Source organism: Notamacropus eugenii, chromosome 4 (assembly GCF_028372415.1).
Source record: "Notamacropus eugenii isolate mMacEug1 chromosome 4, mMacEug1.pri_v2, whole genome shotgun sequence".
Taxonomy (NCBI): domain Eukaryota; kingdom Metazoa; phylum Chordata; class Mammalia; order Diprotodontia; family Macropodidae; genus Notamacropus; species Notamacropus eugenii.
Window position 1 is genome coordinate 380,932,299 of NC_092875.1, and position 18,186 is coordinate 380,950,484.

General features: G+C 34.9%; 1 pseudogene; it reads right to left on the bottom strand.

Moving 5' to 3' along the window:
• Positions 1-10,397: 10,397 nt before the first annotated feature.
• On the bottom strand, positions 10,398-11,030 carry LOC140498555 (nascent polypeptide-associated complex subunit alpha pseudogene; annotated as a pseudogene).
• Positions 11,031-18,186: the final 7,156 nt, after the last annotated feature.

The window sequence follows — 18,186 nt, forward strand, 5'->3', positions numbered from 1 at the left end:
ACCTTTTCTTTGTTTCCTTGTTAATTTTCTTTTGTTCTCTGATGTGCACATGCACTTTTTTCTTTTCCCCCTTCTTCCAACCCCTTCCCTCCGCAAAGGCTACAATTAGCTAAGAATATATATATATATATATATATATATAAATTTTCATAAACATGGCTGCTTGGTTAGTTGATTGGTTGGTTGGTGCAACAGAAAGCACCCCAACATACTCAAGAGAGCCTGTTATCAGAAGTTCTTAGATCTGCATTTCTAAAAGGAAAGACAACTTTCAAGGAGCCAACAATCACTTTAATCAAACACCTGTATCATTCACTTAGTTCAGGGAGAAAAGTCAGCGCACTGAACTTCAAAGGAAATACAGAGAAATCAAGATCAACAGACATGGATTCCAACTGTCTGACATTTGGAATTCATACATCATGAGTCAACAGAGATATCCAACTATCTAACCGTTATATGCATACATAGTTACCAGAGAGAGAAGCACCAACATCTGGGTTTTGAAAGCCAGGGGCCTCCTTAGCAGCTACCCAGAGTCTCATCTGACCAATCAAATACTTCCAATCAATAAGCCCCAAAGTGAAACTTCATCTCAGAGCCTTTATACACCTTTTAGAGCCAGAAGGCATTACAACCACTGAGAAATAGTACCTCATTAGAAAATTAACAAAAGGTTTGGGCCTTCTTACAAATCTTCCCCAATCAAACTCCCTTTAATGGACTGGCCCATTAATGGGTGGGGTAGAACTCCCCCATTAACAAGCAAAATTATATTAACAACAAGCAAAAATGTATTATCAGTACAATTGGTTGCTATCCTTTGCTCTTGAGGAGAATTAAAATGAAATAATTATGCTTGAGTCAAATTACAGTGTATCTGATAAGACTAATATAAGCTCAGAATGTTCTATGAAAAGTCAGGCACAGATAGTCCATCCAAATACTTTTGGTGAATTTGCTAAATTTGAGGCACTTCAATTCTGTTTTGCTCAGGAGCACAGGATATTTTCTGATGAGGGCAAGCCACGCTGTGTGATCCTGTGTCAGTTTCTCCCATGTCACACAATCAGTTCTTCTTAGACCTTTAGAATATCCTTGTATGCCTTTTTCTGTCCACCACGTGATCATCTACCTTTTGTAAGTTCTCCATAAAATAATCTTTTTGGCAGGCATATGTTTTGCATTTGAACAACATGACAAGCCTATCAGAGTTGTGCTCTTTCCAGTAAAGTTTGAATATTTGGTAGTTTAGTTCAAGAAAGAATATCATTATCTAGTGTCTTATCCTGCTGGTTGAGCTTCATAATCTTTCTAAGACAATTCCAATAGAAGATATTCAGTTTCCTGGCATAACATTGAAATACTGTTCGGATTTTATAGACGTGCAATGAAGTCAACACTACAGCTCCGTGGAACTTAAGTTTGGTAGTCAGTCTAATACCTCTTCTCTGCCACACTTTCCTTCAGGAGCCTCCAAGACACCGAACTAGTTCAAGCAATCTGTTTGTCAATACCGTTATCAATACGTGTATCCCTGAAAAGTATGCTATCAAGGTAAGTGAACTTAACCACAGCATTCAAAACTCCATTTATGATAACTTATGGTTCTACTTATTGATGGTTTTGTGGTAGCTGATGGAGCACATATTTTTGTGCAGTGAATTGTTACGCCAAAATTAGCACAAAGAGCAGAGAATAGATCCATACTCTGTTGCATCTCAGCTTCAGAGTATGCACTGAGTGCACAAGGATCTCCAAACAGAAAATCATGCACCAACACTCCCTCTTCTTTGGACTTGACTTGTAGCCTTTTCAAGTTGAAGAACGTACTATAAGTGCAGTAGATGACCTTAATGTTGTCTTTGTATACATTGAAGGCGTTTGACAATATTCTTGGAAACAGCATGGGAACAAGCAAACAACTTTCTTTCACTCCACTGGTGATTAGGACAGCATGAGAGCATTGTGCATTGCCCAAAACTTGTGCAAGAATGCCATCATAAAACTGATGTACAATGCTAATGAACTTATCCAGGCAAACAAATTTTGACGTAATTTTTCCATAAGCCCTATATACACATACATATATATACACATAGGTACACAGTACAGAAATATACTTTCTCTAGCAAATTTTAATTCTGATCTTTGTTTTTATGTCTGTTTCTATTACTTATTTAGTATCCCTCCTAACTCCTTGACTTCACTACTACCCTATGCCCTGCCTTCTTATTTATTAACCTGGCCCCCCTCCAAGGATCCCTTCCTTATACTACTGTTCCCTTAAATCCAAACACTCTATTATACATCTCCTTAAACCTATTCCTTCACTCTCCCCTCTAGAGATCCCTTCTTTATTCTCTCCCTCCTCCCTATCCACTTAGCATTTTATTTCTTTTTGAATTTATAAAATTATTATAATCTTAAAAATGTATGGATTGTTCCCTCTAGAATTGATTCATGAAGTAATTAAGTTTACAGAATTAACTTCTCCTATCTAATTTCTCTATGTCAATTCGTTTTATTGCACATCATTTATATAAAGTAGTTACTGTTTTTAGCTGCTCCTAAACAGTTTTTCTTTTTAAAGTCATGTAATACTCAAGTCTACCCCAATCTTTCTTACAAAACATATGGACATATGGAATACATACATCACTAAATACTAATAACTCAAAATACTAATAACAATTTTAAACGTGAGTTTTACATTTTATCTACATAAAAGTTAAGCAATTTGTTCTTATTCAGCACATTGTAATTAGCGTTTAGTATGTACCTTATATTTTTCTTGGGTTTTGTATGTGAAATCTTCTATTAAATTTGGTTGTTTTTTTAAACAAAGTCCTGAGAGTCTGATATTTCATTAAATGTCCATTATTTTTTTCATTTCATGATTATGATTAGTTTTGCTGGGTATGCTGTTTTTGTCCAGAAACCCAGGTCTTTGGATCTTCAATCTGTAGTGTTCCAAGACCCGCAGTCTTTTACTGTCATCACTGCTAGGTCTTGTATGATTCTAATTGTGGCAACAAAGTAGTTATTTTTTCTTGTTTCTCATAATATCATATCCTAGAACCAAGGTTTTTGGAATTTTATTATAATATTCCTATGGATTTTATTCATAGGATCTCTTTCAGATGGCAAGTGATAGGTTTTTTTTTTCTATCTCTACTTTCCCCTCCTGTTCTAATGCTTAAGGACAATTTCCTTTAATTATTTCTTGCATAATTACATCAAGATGCTTTTTTAATCATAGCTTTCAGGTAGTCCAATTATTCCCTTCTTTATCTTTTCTCCAAATCATTTCTTTTTCCTATGAGATGTTTCACATTCTCTTCTATATTTTCATTCTTTTTATTTAGCTTTATTTTATCTTGATCTCTTATAATTTCCTTAGTTTCCCCTTCCCCAGTTCTGATTTTCAAGGGATTTTCTTCTTTAAGGTTGTGGATCATTTAAATAATTGGAAAAATATGAGTTGCTCATGGATCGTCTGAGCTAATATAATAAAAATAACAATATTAAATAAAGCTACCAAAAATTATTTTATAGGGCTAGAAAAAATAGTAACAAAATTCATCTGGAATTGCAGGTCCAGAACATCAAGGGAGTTAATGAAAAGAAATGATTTACCAGAACTCAAACTGTATTAATAAGCATCAATCACAAAACTACTTGTTGCTGGCTAATGAATACAGTGATATAGGTTAGGTGCACAAGTCAAAATAATCAATGACTCTAGTAATCTACTATTTGATAAACCTAAAGACTTCACATTCCTGGTTAAGAACTCACTGTTTGACAAAAACTCCTAAGAAAGCTAAAAATAGCATGGCAGAAATTAGGCATGGGCCAACACACAAAGTCAAAATGAGTACAAGATTTAGATATAAAGCTGATACTATAAAGAAAGTAGCAGAGTAAGGAATATCTTGTCTGTCAGATATATGAAGAAGAATTTATGTCCAAATAAGAGACAGAGAACAATCTAAAACAGAAAGTGAAAAATTTTGATTACACTAAATTGAAAATTTTTGCACAAATAAAATTAATACAATGAAGATTATAAGGGAAGCAGAAAACTGGAAAACAATTTTTGCAACCAGTGTCTTTGGCAATGACCTCATTTCTAAAATATATAGAGAATTATGTCAAATTTATTAGAAATCAAGCCACTCTCCAATTGATAAATGATCAAAGGTTATGAATAGGAAATTTTCAGATGAAAAATAACTACCTCCAGACTAGGTTCTAGGCCTGCTTAAAAAACAAGTGGAGAACTCTTACCTTAGCTGCTTGGGAGGCTGCCTGGGTAGGGAACTTTTACCCCTAGGACAGTGAGGAGTTTTGGGCATCTGAGCCAGGGAAGACTGAGGAAACCTTTGTGACAAAGAAACAACAGACAGAACTGCAGAGACATTGTCTGGGGTGAAAAGGAGCCAGCACAAGTTCAGTGAGTGCAGAAGCAGTGGAGCAGGCTGTGGAAATTTACAGGAGGCTGGAGATATTGGTCAGTTTTAACCCAGAAGAGAGAATGGAAAGAAGATCGAAGGCCCATACCCTGGGCCTACAGGTGATTATAAAAACTGAGTTACTCCAAATTGAAAAAAAAATGTAGAGGCAAAGGAAAAAAAATTCAACCACGGAGAGTTGTTATGAGAATAGAGAAAACAGAGGTTTATCTTCAGAGGAGGATACTGAAGCAAAGAAACTATTTTTTTACCCCACAGAATGATATGAAATGGCCACCTACAGAAAAAGAATTCATAGGCGAACTTAAGAAAGACTTTAAAAATCAAATGAGAGTGATTAAAAAAAAATCATAACTAATCCAAGAAAAACAAGAAGATGAAAAGAAAGTAAACCAATTAGAAAAGGCAATACAGAATCTTTATTTTAATTAATTAATTTTACATTTTCAACATTCATTCCATCAGGTCTTGAGTTCTAAATTTCTTCTCCATCTCTCCCTTCACCCATCCCCAGAGATAGAATGGAATCCAATATAGGCTGTACATGTATATTCATATTAAACACATTTTTAACACTAGTTTTGTTGTAAAGATCAATTAGAACCAATGAAAATAACCCTGAAGAAGAAAAAACAAATAAACATAAAAGAAAGCAAATATTATTCTTCATCCACATTCAGATTCCATATTTTTTTTTGGGATGTGGAAAGCATTTTTCTTCATGGGTCTTTAGGGTCCTCATACCTTGCATTGATGAGAAGAGATTAGTCTATCAAAGTTAGTCATCACACAATTCTGCTGTTACTGCGTACAGTATTCTCCTGCTTCTGCTTACTTCACTCATCATTGATTCATCTAAGTCTTTCCAGGTTTTTCTTAAGTCTGCTTGCTCATAATTTCTTATGGAAAAATAGTATTCCATTACTTGCATATACTACAACATGTTCAGCCATTTCCCAATTGATAGACATTCCATCAATTTCCAATTTCTGGCCACCATGAAAAGAGCTGCTATAAATACTTTGTACATGTAGGTCTTTTTCCACTTTTATGAAATCTTTGGGATACAGACCTGCAAGTGATATTGATGGGTCAAATGGTATTGCTGCTACACATTACCGTTTTAGATCTAGCATAGCTAGGCCACCTTCCCTTGCATTTCATTTTATTATTTCCCTTGATACTCTAGACCACTTTTTCTTCCAGATGAATTTTATTATTGTTTTTTCCTAGAACTAAAAATATACTTTTGGTAGTTTTATTGGTAAGGCACTGAATAAGAAAATTAATTGAGGTAGAATTGTCATTTTTATTTTGTTAGTTTGCCCTACCCATGAGCAATTGATATTTGTCAAATTGTTTAGATGCCACTTTATATATGTGAAAAATGTTTTGTAACTGTGTTCATATAGGTACAGGGTTTATTTTGGCAGGTAGACTCCTAAATATTTTGTATCTTCTATAGTTATTTTAAATGGAATTTCTCTTTCCATCTCTTGCTGCTATGATTTGTTGGTAAAAATATAGAAATGCTGATAATTTATGTGGGTTAATTTCCTATCGTGAAATTTTGCTAATATTAATTGTTTTATGTATCTTTTTTTCAGGTTTTTTTTTTCCCTCTAGGATCCTCTAAGTATACCATCATATCATCTGCAAAGAGTGATAGCTTTGTTTGCTCATTGCCTGTTCTAATTCCTTTAATTTCTTATTTTTCTCATTTGTAAAGCTAAAATTTCTAGTACGATACTGACTCATAGTGGTACTAATGGACATATTTATTTCTCCCCTGATTTTACTGGGTAAACTTCTAGCTTATCCCCATTACACCTAATATTTGCTGCTAGTTTTAGATAGATACTGTTTATTATTTTTAAGAAAAATTCTAGTGTTCGTAATAGGAATTGGTGTTGTATTTTGTCCAAAGCTTTTTCAACATTTATTGAGATAATCATATTATTTTCCTTACTTTTATTTAGTAGTTGATTTCCCCCAGTAATATGTAAAAATATTTTTAACATTCCTTTTGAAAACTTCAAGTTCCAAATTCTCTTCCTTCCTCCCCCCCCTACTCTGTACTCCATTGAGAAGGCAAGCAATTCAATCTAGATTATACATGTGTAGTTATACAAAACATTTCCATAATAGTCATGTTGTGGTAAAAAAAAACACACACATAGCCACACTTTTCCTCCCCGCCCTCCCCACCCAAAAAAAAAGTCAGGAAAAATTTGATAAAGCAAAAACGGTATGCTTCAATCGATCTTCAGACAGCATCCATAATTGCTCTGGGGATGGATAGTATTTTTTCAACATAACCCCCTCAGAGATGTTTTGGACCATTATACTGCTGAGAATTGCTACATCACTCAGAGCTGTTTATCTTAAAATATCACTGTTATTTTGGACACAGTACTTTTCACTTTATGTCAGGTCATGAAGGTGTCTCCAGGCTTCTTCTGAGGGCATCCTGCTCATCATGTTTCATAGCATAATAGTATTCCATACCAATCATATACCACAATTTGTTTAACCATTCAACTTTTCATACTAGAGAAAAGCTATTATAAGTATTTTTGTACATATAGGTCGTTTTTCCTTTTTTAAACTGTTTTGAGATACAAACCTAGTAATGGTGCTACTAGGTCAAAGGCTATGATAGCTTTATAACCCTTTGGGCATAATTCCAACTTATTCTATAGAATAATTGAATCAGTTCACAACTGCACCAACAATGCATTAGTGTCTCATTTTGCCCCATCCCTTCCACCACTTATTATTTTCCTTTTCTGTCCTATTAAATATTTTAATAGGCATGGAGTAGTACCTCAGAATTGTTTTAATTTACATTTCTGCAATACTAGTGAGTTGGAATGTATGTGTATAGGTGTATGTACATATGTATATCTTCATTTAAATATATCTGTGCTTAATTGTAGTCCTAGAAGAGGGGGAAGAAAGAAAAAAGAACAAAGTAAAAAATGCAAACAAGAGAACAAAAGAAAACTTATAAGGACACAATGAAAGGATGCAGAGTTCTGAACACAATACACAGTATTTATTATATAAACTTTATTGAAATGGAAACTTATTTCTATATATTTCAGTGCTCTCTTCTGCTGCGTATGACAAGCTTTTTTCTTTTCCTATTTTCTATTTAAATTTCAACATTAAATTTATACTATGTTTCTTTTTCTGTTCTTATTGTATTGAAGTTTCACTAATTAAAAAAAATAGTGAGTTAGAACATTTTTTTTTCATATGGCTATATATAGCATTGATTACTTCACCTGAAAACTGTTCATATATTGTGATCATTTATCAATTGAGGAATGGTGGTTATTTTTTTAATTTGTTTCAGTGCTCTATATGTTTGAGAAATGTGGCATTTAACAAAGAAATTTACTTCATTTTTTTTTCACAGTCACTATTGTTAAATAGTGTTTATTCTATTCTCCCCCTCTTTTCATCCTGTCCCTTTTCAAAAGTATTTTTCTTCAAATTACCCCCTCCTCCAATCTGTGCTTCTTCAGTAGCCAAAACCACCCTTCTCTTATAACCTTCACTTCTTACTTTCCGGCAAGGTAAGATAGATTTCTATAGCCAATTGACTGTGTGCGTGCGTGCGTGCGTGCGTGCGTGCGTGTGTGTGTGTGTGTGTGTGTTTGTCTTTCAGGAAAGTAAGGTTTTCTCACACCCCCTCACCATCCACCTCTTTCTCACCACTGAAAAGCTTTTTCTTGCCTCTTTAAGGTGAAATACTTTACCCCATTCTACTTCACTCTCTCTTTCTCTCAGTACATCCCTCTCCTCCCTTTCTTTAAAAAATGTCATTCCATCATATTCAACTAACACCTGTGCAGTGTGTGTGTGTGTGTGTGTGTGTGTGTGTGTGTGTGTGTGTGTGTGTGTGTGTGTATGCCCAAACTATGGTAGAGTATTCTTGAGCTCATATTGAAGTGATTAGCCACAGTCAGATACCCTGAAATTTCACTTTATTGCGATGATGTCATTTTGGTCCTCTTTGAAGAGGAAGGACTATAACCAACCTTCTGACTACCCTAATAATGGGAAAGGTCTTATGAGTTACAAAAATCATCTTTTAATATAAACAGCTTAACTTAATTAAGTCTCTTATGATTTCTCTTTGTTGTTTACATTTTTATGTTTTTCTTGCCTCTTGTATTTGAATGTCAAATTTGCTTTTCACCTCTGATCTTTTGATCAGGAATGTTTGAAAGTCCTCTATTTCATTGAATGTCCTTTTTTCACCCTGAAGGATTATATTTACTCAGTTTTGCTAGGTAAGTGATTCTTGGTTGCAATCCTTGTTCCTTTGCCCTCTGGTATATCATATACGAAACTTCCAGATCTTTTAATGTAGAAGCTGCTAAACTTTGTGTTGTCCAGATTGTGGAGCCACAATACTTGCATTATTTCTTTCTGGCTTTTTACAATAATTTCTACTTGACCAGGAAACTCAATTTTTGTCTACAGTATTCCTGGGACTTTTCATTTGGGGATCTCTTTAAGAGGTGATGAGCTGATTCTTTCAATTTCTATTTTCCCCTCTTTTTCTAGAATATCAGGGCAATTTTCCTCGATAATTTCTTGAAAGATGTTGTCTAGGTTCTTATTTGAAGCTTGACTTTCAGGTTGTGCAGTAATTTTCATATTATTACTCATTGATCTATTTTTCCAGGTCAGTTGTTTTTCCAATGAGATATTCCACATTTTTTCCTATTTTTTCTTTCTTTTTTAAAAATTGTTTCTTGATTTCTGGTAGAATTATTAGTTTCCATTACAACAATTCTAATTTTTCAGTAATTATTTTCTTCAGGTACCTTTTGTACCTGATTTTCCATTTGGCCACTTCCATTCTCAAAGTAGTTGTTTTCTTCAGTAACTTTTGTGCTTCCTTTTCCAATCTGTTGAGAATTTTTTTCATAATTCTCCTGAATAATTCTCATTTATTTTCCCAATTCTTCTATCTCTATTGATTTTTAAAATCCTTTTTGAGCTTTTCTTAGAGGAATTATTGCACTTGAGGCCAACTCATATTCCCTTTTGAGGTTTCCCAAATAGACATTTTGACACTGTCCTCTCATGCATTTATGTTTTGATATTCCTTTTAATCACAGTAACTTTCTATTGTCAGGTCTCTTTTCTTTTTCTTTTTCAATTTCAAGCCTATTTCATGATTTTACAAGTTGAATTGTGCTCCTGGGGCATAGAGACCACTATCCCAAGATTCTCAACCTGTGGGAGAGGGATCTGGTCACTGGCTTTCTATGCTTGGGCTTCAGGTACTTGTGGCTTACTCATTGTGCTAGGGGTGGCCTAGCGTAGTGGGTCCTACTGTAACGGGGGACAGGGGCTTATAATTTGCCTTCGCTGCTGGGACTGGATGCTTCAATGGTGGCATATTGAGACAAGATCCCACAACCTTGGCAACTGAACTGTGATACAGTTAAGAGCCTCAAGCTAGCTTGCCTGGACACCATCTGTGCTGGGCTGTGCTCCCCTTTTTCCCAAGTGAGACAGATCTTTTCTATAGTCCTTCTAAGTTATCTTATGCTAGATGATTGTTTCACTTTGTTTTTTGTGTGATTTGTCTCTGTAGAATCTGTTTAGAAGCTTGATTTAAAGATGTATCTAAGGGGAATGGGGGAGAGTTCAGATAACTTTCTGCTTCATCTCTGCCATCTTAGTTCTATCCCTCATTAGTACTATTTTTAAACTGTCTGGAAAAATTCCCTCTGATATTTTAAGATGCATGTACATACACACACACACACACACACACACACATATATTCATCTAACAAGAAGCCACAACTTTGTTGATAGAAACAGAAGAAATTTCAAACCAGGTTGCATTTAATCTTTTCTGAAACATTGAAAAAATACCTGTTTCCAGATTGTTACATTGTTAATTCCATAACTGCATTTACAATATCATTACTGTCGTTCTTTAGTGCTCAGACAGCCTTTGCTCTGGACACATTTGCTTGGGACATGACCAACTCTATGTCTTTAACTTCCACACCTGTTTCATCATCCTCTTCCTCTTCACTTTCTTCTTGTACAGTTGGAGTTTATGTGTTTTCCTGTATGCTTGAAACAGCCTCACCCTGAACTTTGAATTTTTTAGCAGCATGTAACTGTGCCTGTTGAGAGCAATCTTCAATCTCTGCTTCCCCAGAGACTCAGCTTTGGTGACATCTGGCTTTGTGATTACAAAGAGGATATTATTAGATTTCCGGACTGTGACTCTAATGACCCTTGTCACTTGTCGAAATCTCAGTTTGGACATAGCCTTTCGTGCTTTCTTTTAACTTCCACTCTGTTTTGCTTTACTGACTGGTTCCTCATCGATCTCTGTGGCTGCTGCCAGCCCGGCATGTTGCGTGGTTGCCTGGATAGAATCCTGTTCCTCAAGCTCTGGTACTGATTCTTCACTGTCAGCTTCTGTTTCAGACCCTGTCTCGGCCTGGGGCTGGGGCAACTCTTGCTCTGTGGCTGGGACAGTTTCTGGTGCTTCACCAGGCATTTTGTAAGAGGAACACGGAGCCAAGATGGCTGTAGAAAGAAATCTGGTGTGAGTGTCATACATATATATTTTTTCAGGTGAATCATTTATGTGATGATGAGCTAGCTAACTCAGTAGGAATAAAAGTTACACACCATATCAGATATCAGGAATGATGTTAGACAGAAAAGTCAGTAAATATAGCATCATACACAAACAAAATCTTAGAGAAAAAAATGAAAGATTATGATTGAAGCATTTAAGGTCATAAATAAAATGGAGTTCTTAAATATGGAGAAAGGTAAATTTGGGACAAGTTAAGGGAAATAATAGTTCATGAAAGAAATAATAAACTTGTATATCTTATTACCTCAAGAGATGACAAAGATGAAAATTATAAATAGATTTTAAAAACCATGTGTAGATCAATTCATGGATCATTGAAACCAACTTATGTAGTAAGGGAAATTAGAATACTTGACCATATGTTCCCAATGTGGACATTGCAGAGGGAAGCTTATACCCTTCCATAAAGCATTCCTTGGCTTTTACAAAATTCAATATTTTGAACTAGGAGGATTTAGAGGACTAATTTAATATAGTGTCCTTATGTTTTCTACTTTTTCATCAGAGATTTTTTTGTAACTTCTTGTGATGCTTTAATATACCTTGACTTCAAAATAAACTGCATAAAATTATGAGGAAAATGTTAACATTAGGTTATAATAGCAAATTTGAATGATACAAGCATGAAATGAAGCAGAAATACAATATTTCTATATACAAGCTATGTATTAATAATATTTAACTCTCACTTGTTTAAAATATTAGTTATTCTTATACGTGTTATGTATTAAACACCTAAATGTTAAGTAGTTAATTGAACTCCTATATGCAAGGAAAAGAGAAAACAATCTGATATGTTTCTCAAATTTGTTTTGTTGAGATTTAAAGTGTAAATACATAATGCCAACTCAAAATTCAGACTGACTAGTGCCACTCTTAAATCATTTTTATAGGCTCCTAGATGTAAAAGGAAACTTGAGAATTCACTTAATGCATCCCTTCTTAGCTGAAATAGTTTCCATTATGTTTTGAAGAATGAAATACATACTGAATTTAGTCTTAGGAATCACATTTTAGGAAAGATATTGAAAACATGGAGAGGGTTACCAGGGAAATCAGGATGGGTAATACTCTTGACATTATGCCTTGTAAAGTTGTGTTGAAGGAAATAACTATATTTACCTTGGACAAGAAATGACCTGGTAAGGGTAGGGAAAGGTGCTATCAGTTTTCAAGATCTCAAAATCCTTCTCATCTTTAAAATTTTTGTCTTATTATCTGAATTATGCAAAGAGTTATCACATGGGAGAGGAATTGACTAGTTCTTCTAGGCCATAGGGGGCACAACTAGGAATAATGGGAGTAAAGGATAAAGAGATAAATTTAAACTTTATAGAAGTACATATTTTAGTACTTGGAGGTACCAACAATAAGAAAAAGATTTTATTTAAAAAAAAATGAAAATGCCCTCACTGGGGATCTTCAAGCAAAGTCTGGATAATCAATTCTTGGGTATGTTATGGAGAGACTTCTTTTTCAGGGTAGTGTTTGACTGAATGGCCTCTGAGTTCCCCTCCAGCTCTGTGAGTGTCTGATTCAGTGAAAGAACAATCCTTCAGAGATGTTCACCCTACCTGATTGTCCTGCTGGGTCACTAGGTTAAATAATAACAATAATGGCACGGACAAAGTGCTTTGTGCTGTTTTCTATAGGGACAAAATGCTTTCTTCTTTGAAAACCAGGTACAAGCCAGAAAATTCATGACTACTACCATCCTTTTCACCTCTAACAAATCAACATGAAAAAACACCCACTGATGAAAATAGCAATTTAGCCATGGGGTCATGAGCTTAAACTGAGACCCTGATACTCCTCAAGTTCTCTTCTCTCTCATTCTTGAACTTTAAACTTTCAGCTTCTGCCCCTTTAGGCTGATAAATGAACTATTCATTGCAATAGATGATTCTTTATTACTTTGAAATATAAGTTTAATGAATCCAGTTAGCATAGAGGCTTTGAGACTTTGACTCTAATATGAGTCTAACCACATCCCGTATAGCTTTCTGACCTCTAAAACTAAAACAGAATGTCACAATGTAGATTGCTCTTGAAAGTCGATCAGAACCCTGGACAAATTAGCTGACCATCAATTTAATAGAAGTGAAAATATATAGCCTATCTAATACCCTTTCTCCTCTATTCATTGTTATTAAAGGTGCTATTAAAAGACAGGAAAAAGGGAATGCTGCATTTTTTTCTGATGATAGCAACAATATTTAAAAGGCAAAGCCAGCATTAGTCGTTTTTGTTCATTTAATGTTCAATGTGTTCACTTTTCAAAGCACAAAGGTCATAAAAGAGATTAACCTTTGCTCAGGGCTTGATGGAAATAAAACAAAAATATGAACTGTCTCATATTAACATTGTTAAACTGAAGTTACTGAAACAAAGGATAAGAGAATGAAAGAAATAACCACGTATAGTTACTGGCATATCCCTTCCACAGTTAAACTACCAGTCTGTACAGTTCAAAGATCATGTAGTTTTCTAACTTGGCTTTTTACTTGTGATAATGGAAGAAAAGTTTTATGCTGCTGAACAGTGAAGTGACCCTGGGCTAATTAAGAGGAACACATGGGCTGGGCAGGGTGAAACAACATTGCCTCATTACCAGTGGTAGCTGATTCCATGGGAGAAAAATACATGCCCCTTAGGAGACTGTATCCTGTCTAAAATGATCCATCTGGGGAAAAGATACATTCCTGGAGTCAGGTGACCCTCTGAGACTGGAAGGATGGAGCATCTCTTTTATTAGAAGAGAAGGAGTTGGTCTGTGTATCTTTTTGTTTTTTTTGTTCTATGTATCTTAAGAGACTATACAATTTTCAGTAAGGAATTCTATATTATATAAAGTCTTCTTTCAGCCAAGCTGGGAAACAATGAGGTGGTGCCTGTTTTTTGTTTTTGTTTTGTTGTTTGTACCTTACCAGAGCAGTGTTCAAATGACAGAATTAAGTCAGGCTTAGTGGCACTCATTCAATCATTCAGCTAGGTTTTATTCAGCCCCTACAATGTGCCACATGCCATGCTACACTGAGAGAGATCATGTGCTAATGACAGATGAAATTAAGGAGAATCCAGTAAGAGGATATGAGGAATCTATCTTTCACCCTATATTTGTACCTGGCACTATACCTCTTGAAGTTATTCCTAGAGTGCAATTCCCCTTTCCATGCTCATGCCTTTACTGAAAACCCTGTTGTTTATAACAAGGAAAGACAATGCATTATGCAAAGTCTGTGAGGAACTTGTGTCAGGAAGCCTACCTCATGATTATCATTTAAATTTGATTTTAGTAGAGAACTGAATACAAGATTGGTTTTGCAATAATGATTATAGTGAGGTGAGGGAGAGGAGTGCTTCACTGGAAGAGTGACCAAATAAAAATATCTAAATGTCCTCATCAAAGAGAAATTCCACTACTTCAAGATTTTATTATTTTGAAGAAGTCAATTGGTTTGTGGATAAATTGTTGCTTTCTACAAATGGCTATCCCACTATATTTGGAAAACACTGAGCATAGTCTTTTTTTATCACAAGTAAGTTAATTTCGAGCATGGCACTTTAGAAGCTTATGAGCATGGGAGAACATGTACAATATAATTACTTGTGATTAACCTGAATTGATGCTAAATTTAACCTCACTCTACGTGAATGTAAGCTCAGTAAACAGTTGAGAGGGAATTTTACCCCCCCCCTTCAGAGACAGGTTAGAATTGAAGTAATTCCTTTCTCCTGATCCTTTCCCTGCAGGTGCTCCTAAATGGAACAGTGCAAAAATAACTAACTTCATGCTGATAAACACAACAATTCGGTCATTTGCTAATTAACTTTGCTTATAATGCCCAAATTTTGGGATAACACAACTATTAGGATGTGTTCTTTGACTGCCAAGAAACCTCAAATTTGTGGGGGATATGAAGGAAGTTATAGACAAACATTTGCTTGTCAGATGGTTAAATTGTAAAATCAAATCTGTTCTAAAGTAACATGTTGCTTGAGAGATTTGAATATGTCTTAAGGAAAATTTTTTCTTCAACTTTGTTTCTGCAGGACAAAGAGGAATATTGTGCAGAAAGCATATTCTTCCAAATATTCAGAAACTCTTTGCTATGTTCAAATCACTTAACCCTTTTCAAGATGAGGAAATGGAAAGGAAAGAAAATGAATGGGGGTGGGGGAAGAAAGGGAAAACAGGGAAGACTCAGGCTGGAAAACTGTTGGAATTGAAAAGCTGGTGAGACCAATAATTTGTCCACTGTTTAAAAAGCTCTTCTGAAGGTAGCCTAGAGTCCAGCAGAGACATGATGGATAGCTAAGTGTGAGAATATCACAGTTGAGACACTACAAATGTGTGTTTTGGTGGCTGAACACTGTCACAGAGAAAAGACAGATGCTATGTAGACAGTCACCAAATCATTTATTTTGAATTTAAGTTCACCTGAATAATGGGAATAAAAAGACATAAGGGTACTGCTCTAAAAAGAATTCCACTTAGGAGAACACATAAGGCCTATTGTTTTCCCACTTCAAAGGCAAAGATATTCTCAGTTGTCCGTGCTTTAACAAAAGACATTCTAACTACCTGATTAAACATTTAGTAAAAATGACTGTGAGTTCAACATAGAACACAACCAGGATCTAAAGGTATATGGAGCCTCAAACAATATGTGAATGGTGGAAAACATCAAAAACAAATTGTCAAACTGACTACAATGCTACAGTTAAAATATTATATCTCCTGTCCTAGTTAGCCAACTGGGTATATCTTATATTGAATATACCATGAAGTGATATAAATATTAGAAGAAAGGATTGGCTTTGCCCAACTTTATGCCCACAAATTATAAAATCTAAACGAGATGGATGAGTATTTTAAAAATACAAATTGCCCAGTTTAACAGAAGAGGAAGTTGAATACTTAACCACATCTCAGAAAAAGAAATGGAACAAGCCATCAATGAACTCCCTAGGAAAAAATCTCCAGGGCCAGATGGATTTATAAGTGAATTCTATGAAACATTTAAAGAACAGTTAATTCCAATACTATATAGACTATTTTTGAAAATTGGGGAAGAAGGAGTCTTCGCAAATTCTTTCTATGATACAAATATGGTATTCATACCTAAACCAAGAAGAGAAAAAAACAGAGAAAGAAAATGATAGACTAATTTCTCTGATGAATATAGATGCAAAAATTTTAAATAAGATTTTAGCAAAACGAATACAGCATCTTATCACGAGATTAATACATTATGATCAGGTAGCATTCACACCAGGAATGCAGGGCTGGTTCAATATTAGGAAAACTATTAGCATTACCAGTCATATCAACAACAAAATGATAACAATCAATAACAAATTCAATAACAAAAACCACCTGATTATCTCAATAGATGCAGAGAAAGCTTTCCATAAATACAACCACCATTCCTCTTAAAAACGCTGGAGAACATAGGAAGAAAGGGAAAGTTCCACAAAATAATAAGCAGCATCTACCTAAAACCTTCAGCAAGCATTATATGCAATGGGGACAAGCTAGATGCATTTCCAATAACATCAGGGGTGAAACAAGGATATCCGTTATCACCGTTATTATTCAATATGGTACTAGAAATGTTAGCTGTAGCAATTAGACAAGATAAAGAAATGGAAGGAATAAGAATAGGCAAAGAAGAAACTAAGTTATCACTTTGCAGATGATATGATGATATCCTTAGAGAATCCCAGAGATTCAATAAAAAACTACTTGAAATAATAAACAACTTTTGCAAAGTTGCAGGTTACAAAATAAACTCGCACAAATCTTCTGCATTCCTATACATTAGCAACAAAGTCCAACAGCAAGAGATAGAAAGAGAAATCCCGTTGAAAGTGAGGGTAGACACTGTAAAATACTTGGGAGTTTACCTGCCGAAACAAACCCAGGGACTATATGAACACAATTACAAGGCAATTTTTGCACAAATAAAGTCAGATTTAAATTAAGTGGAAGAACATCAGTTGCTCATGGGTAGGCTGAGCTGATATAATAAAAATAACAATTCTACCTAAATTAATTTACTTATTTAGTGCCATTCCAGTTAAACTATCAGATAATTATTTTCTAAAGCTGGATAAAATGATATCAGATTTCATCAGGTAGAACAAAAGGTCCAGAATATCGAAGGGACTAATGAAAAGAAATGCTAGGGAAGGTGGGCTAGTGTTACCAGATCTCAGATTGTACTGTAAAGCAGCAATTATAAAAACCACTTGGTACTGGCTAGGAAACAGAAGAGTAGACAAGTGAAAAAGATTTGGCACTGAAGACACAAGGAATATAGCAACATCCTGTTTGATAAATCCAAGAACCCAGCTTCTGGGATAAGAACTCACTGCTCGACAAAAATTGCTGGGAAAACTGGATAACAGTTTGGTGGAAACTAGGCATGGACCCATGCCTCACACCGTACACAAGAATTAAGTCCAAATGGGTACATGATTTAGGTATAAAGATTAATGCCATGAACGAACTGGAGAATCAAGGAATAGTGTATTTATCAGACTTTTGGAGAAGGGAAGAATGTTTTACTACAGAAGAGATAGACAGTATTATGAACTGCAAGATGGATAACTTTGATTACATTAAACTGAAAAGTTTTTCCACAGCCAAACCCAATGCAACCAAAATTGGGAGGAATGTACTAAATTGGGAAAGAATTTTTACAGCTAATCTCAGGGATAAAGGCCTCATTTCTAGAGTATGTAGAGAACTGAGTCAAATGTACAACTATACAAGTCATTCTCCAATTAATAAATGGTCAAAGGATATGAACAGGCAATTTTCAGAGGAAGAAATGAAAGATGTCTATAATCATATGAAAAAATGCTCTAAATCACTTTTGATTAGAGAGATGCAAATCAAAACAACTCTGAGTTATCACATCACACTTAAATGATTGGCAAACATGACGGAACAGGAAAATGCTAAATGTTGGACAGGATGTGGTAGACTTGGAACACTAATTCATTCTTGGTGGAGCTGTGAGCTGATCCAGTCATTCTGGAG